The sequence below is a fragment of the Tupaia chinensis genome, unplaced genomic scaffold (assembly GCF_000334495.1).
Source record: "Tupaia chinensis unplaced genomic scaffold, TupChi_1.0 Scaffold142961_1, whole genome shotgun sequence".
NCBI classification, from domain to species: Eukaryota; Metazoa; Chordata; class Mammalia; order Scandentia; family Tupaiidae; genus Tupaia; species Tupaia belangeri.
The window spans coordinates 1,268,813-1,273,925 of NW_006202806.1; positions in this window are offsets into that span (position 1 = coordinate 1,268,813).

Here is a 5,113-nt window from a genome sequence, read left to right on the forward strand (position 1 = left end):
AGCTGAGCACATATGCATACATGTCCAAAATTATGACAAAATGCAGAAATGGAGAAGGGATTGCACAGTGTTACCACACCCCACTAGAAAGGGCTGTCTCTCTCTCCCTCTGTCCCCTTCCCACAGCAAATGCATGAACCCTATTACAAATTTTTTAAAAAAAGAAGAAATTTACAACTACAGTCACAGCCAAGTCAACATAATTATTGATCATAATCATGACTTCTCTTTCTAACAAAGCTTGGATTATTTCTAAAACTGAGATGGCCTACATTGTGGCATTAGTAGCTATAAGCAGATAATTTTGCTAGACATTTTTGTTTTAAGAGAGATTTTTGCCATAGGGCACATATACTCAATGGAGAGACAGAGAGACAGAAAGTGAGAAATCACCCCCTGGGACCAGGGGAGGTGGCCACGCCCCAATCCCTTCTTCCCCATTCTCTTCTCAGGATTTTGGGCATGCATGTACACACACCCAGCATGAGTTTCAAACCTCTGGGTCCAGGACTCGAATTGTAGTCAGCCATATGAAAGTCCATATCCATATGCCATCTGCTGGCCCCCTTTGCTAGACATTTTATAAAAGTTTACTTGACATAATAAACTTGAGATATTATGATAAATTTTTACTGTGGGATTGGTCATTTAAGGCAGCAAGAATAGAATTCACTCTGGATTTCATCTAGTTTGTTTTGAGCAATCGTTTTTACTATTAGTAACACATACATAACAGATAAAAACGGTTTCATAGAGCTACAGTTTGTCAAACCAAGTTAGAAAAATTATAAAGAGGAAAGTACAAAACGTTCCTTAGGGTCACTCTGGAATCCCCAACAAAAATTATGAACTGACTCTTAAAAGTGTTGGTGATTGAATCAGCCCAGTAGTTTACTGCTTTAAGGAAACCACTTCCAAATTCTTGTACTTGGGAACTTGGCTAGGGAAAAGGAAATTCTCCTTTTACTTGTGATTTATTCACTCTCTAAATATAAGAATTCACTGGAATTTTGAATCATTCCCTCCTCAACAGCAAATAAAGGAAATGACATCTAAAAAGCCTAATTAAGTAATCCCTTGTTTTATTATTGTTTTAAGAGAGATTTTTGCTATAGGATATGTGCATTTGCCAGAGAGACTGAGACAGAAAGTGAGAAATCACCCCCTGTGGGGGGCGGGGATGGCCACATTGCAATCCCTTCTCCATTCTTCTCTCATGGCTTTAGGCACACATACACACCCTCCCCCAGTGTGAGTTTTAAACCACTGGGTTGGGGACTTGTAGTGCTGTTGACTATGTGGCAGTCCAGCAACGTAACCACTATGCCATCTGCTAGTCCCAAGTAATCCCTTATTTAAGGAAAACTAATGTAATAATGTAATAACTTGCTAATAGAAATGGACTTTGAGGGGCCATCAAGTGGCATGGTGGTGAAGGCACTGAGCTTCCACATGATTGATCGCAGTTTGAGTCTCAGACCTGGCGGCTTGAAAATCACACCAGGTACATGTGCATGCATGCCCCAAATCCCAGGAGAATATAAGAAAAGGGATTATGGTATGGCCATCCACCCTGGGGGGATGAGTTCTCACTTTCCCTCTCACTGTCTTTCTCCAGTGAGCACATATGCCTTAGGGCAATAAATAAATAAATAAATAAATGAAAAATTGACCTTGAAAACAGTATGGTAATGAAAAACTTAAAAGAAAACCATGGCACCAGCAAGTGGCATGGTGGTTAAGGTCCTGGACACTCCCACAAGGCTGATCACAGTTTGAATCCCAGACCTGGTGGCTTGCTTTCTCACTTTCCCTTTGTCTATTTCTCTCTGTGTGTCTCTCTCTGGTCAAATTAAAATAAATGAATGAATAAATAAAATTAAATAAAGAAAATTCTTTTAAAAAAGATAATCTTTGAATTCTGATCACACAGCTGCTTTTCAACCTTACCCAAAGAGATTATAATCACCATCAGCAGAATTGTCTTCAAACATAAAGCCCAGTGAAAAATAGATATAATTTCACAAATATCATCCCATGCTTTAAACCCTAGAAATAATTTGAATTTCCATTATGGGCTTTGATTCTAATTTATATGTATACTAAATATATCAATTTATGCCAATGAAAATGAGGTAAGCAGGTATATTATCAAGTAAGAACAATAATATAGATTTAAGCATTTTGTAAGTAAATTGCAAAAATCAACTAATTTAACTTAATATGTATAGGTGGATTTTTTTAACTTTAATCAATATATAATTTTATGTCTTTTTAAAGAATATATGGGAGACAGCCCTGTACCTAGTGGTTAAAGGAGTCAAATCACACATGTTTGACCACGATTTGAATCCTGGGCCTGCAGGCTTTAGAAACACTTTGGATATGTGTGTATTCTCATGCCTAAGATCTTGATAGATAGTGAAGGGGAAGAAAAGGGATTGTAGCATGACCACACCCCATTTCTCCTCTATATCTGTTTTTGTCTGGCAAGTACATGTTCTCCCTGGCAATTAAAAAAAAGTGAATTAAGGGACCAGCAGGTGGCATAATAGCTATGTCACTGGACTCCCATGTGGTTCGAGTCCCAAACCAGGTGGCTTAAACTCATGCCAGGCACGTGTGTGTGTGTGCCCAAGATCCCGAGAGGAGAATGGAGGAGAAGGGATTGTGGCATGGCCATCTCCCCTGGGGGGTGATTTCTTGCTTTCTGTCTCTCTGCCTCTCTCTGTCTTTCTGGCAAGTGCACGTGCCCTGTAGCAAAAACAAAACAAAACAAACAAACAAAAAACAACTCTCAAAAAAAATTAAAGTAAAATAAAATTAATATGAGGCCAGATGGTGATACAACAATAAAACATGATGCAATTCTAAGTGAGAAGTTTCCAACATGATGCAATTCTAAGTGAGAAGTTTCCCAGTACACATCCAGTAATCTTCCTGAAGGTTGGAGGTAGATCGCTATATGAAGACCCTGTTGGGGGTGGTATCTCTCCCTTCTATCACTCATAGAAGAAATAAATGAATAAATTTAAACAATTTTTTTAAAGAAAATGATAAGTCAGTAGTACTTGGGGATTTTATTCAACTGGGAAATGAAATGCAGGTAGCATTGGTATATGGTGCTAGAATCATCTTCCCAGACATACTCATCACTTTTTTTAAAAACTTTAATTGTATATATTGATAGTATTTTTTAATATTTTTAATTTCAATTTCTTTTATACATTCAATCACATATGTCACTTAGCTTGTAAAGTGAATGTTCCAACATGAATACATTTCTCACCAGTCCAGTTGGGAATACTATACATGTTATTTTCAAAGGATGATAACCCATTTCTCTGTCTCATAAATGTCTTATCTCTCTACTTTTCTCCTTAATGTCTTTCCTCAGACTCTCCTTCTTCTCACTTTGTTCTCACCACTCGGAGCCACTGAATTGTTCAGCCATGGTTGCAAGATAATTTCACATGCTGGTACCTGCTCTTCTTTTACTTGATGGAAATTAAGCATATCCATTCATTGCCAAAATGACTTCTTGGCAACCATTTGAAGGTAAGTGAGGACTAATCTCTCAACTCCTTGCTTTCTTTAAATAACATATAATAGATAATAGAGTATGAAAGGAAAAAGAATGTACAAAGCAATCAGAAAACAATGAATTAAGTATTCAATAATAGTATATTGTTACATATCAATAATTAACTTGAATATAAATGGATTAAATTCTTCAATGAAAAGATATAGAGGGGCTGAAGAGATAAATGGATAAAAAAAAAGTAAGGCCCAAATATATGTAGCCCACAAGACTTCTTCTATAATGAACACACAGACAGAAAATGAAGGGAGGGATACTTACATCACCTAAAACAGACTGTAAATGAAAAACTGTCCTGAGAGACAAAGAAGGCACTATGTAGTGAAAAAGGGTTCATCAAGAGGATATAATAATTGTAAATATATATATATCCAACACCAGAGCACCTAAGTATATAGAGCATGTAACAGTCGCTCTAAAGGGAGAGATAGATTGTAATACAATGATAGCAGGGGCAGAAAACTAGAAATCAAAAACAGGAGAAAGTCCAGAAAATACACAGATATATGAAAATTATCAGCAACTCTCTGGTCAATGAAGAAATTGAAAGTTGTTTTGAAATAAATTCAAGTTCAGCCACTTAGCAGCTGTGGAACATTAGGGATTCGATGTAATTACTCTGAGTTCTCTGTCATCATCTGTAAAATGGGTCTTATAATAGTACGACCTCTTGTGTTGCTATGAAGTGGCAAAGAGAGATAATTTATGTAAATGTCTTACCTTGGTACCTGACACATGCAGTAAGTGTGAGCTAGTCTTAAAATTATTTATTTATTTATTATTGCTATTTAAGTTAGCTAAAAGGCACAGGTGAAAGGTAGAGAGAAGCTGAGAAAGCAAACCACCAGGTCTGGAACTTGAACTGCAGTCAGCCATGCAGGAGTACAACACCTTAACTACCATGCCACCTGCTGGCCTCAGTGTGAGCTACTTTTATTCGTGGGTGTAAGTAGTGGTGCTGTAAAAGCCCTTAACTATTATAGTACTTTTTTTTTTTCCTGCCATAAAGAACTTCCATTTAGCTTACCCTATTTTTTTAAAGGACATCTAAATATTTCTTACAGATTCACATTCACAGTGAAAATTATGTTTTCTCTAGATTAAAAAGATATTTTAAAACTCACCCCTTGGAAGACTCCCATGTAAAATATACCTTCAAGTACATCCTCTGTCTCCAGGCAAAAACACCATAAAATATGTAAACAAATGGGTAACTTCCTTATTCTCTAATATCTAATCTGTAAATTGTGCTGAGTTATTGTTTAAATTCTCTCTCCCTCAGGTAACATACCTCATTATCAGGAAGTGGAAATTCCTTAACACATTCTTTCCATAGCATATTTTACCCAGATGATTGTCATTATGATGAACTTTAGATTTTAGATTCCATGATTGTGAAATGAAGAATATCTGGACTACATTCTACCGTAATCTTACCTTAATAAAAATTATTTCATTCCCCTTTGTGAAAGTTTGTTATATGTCTGTGTCACATTACATCTTTAATGATAA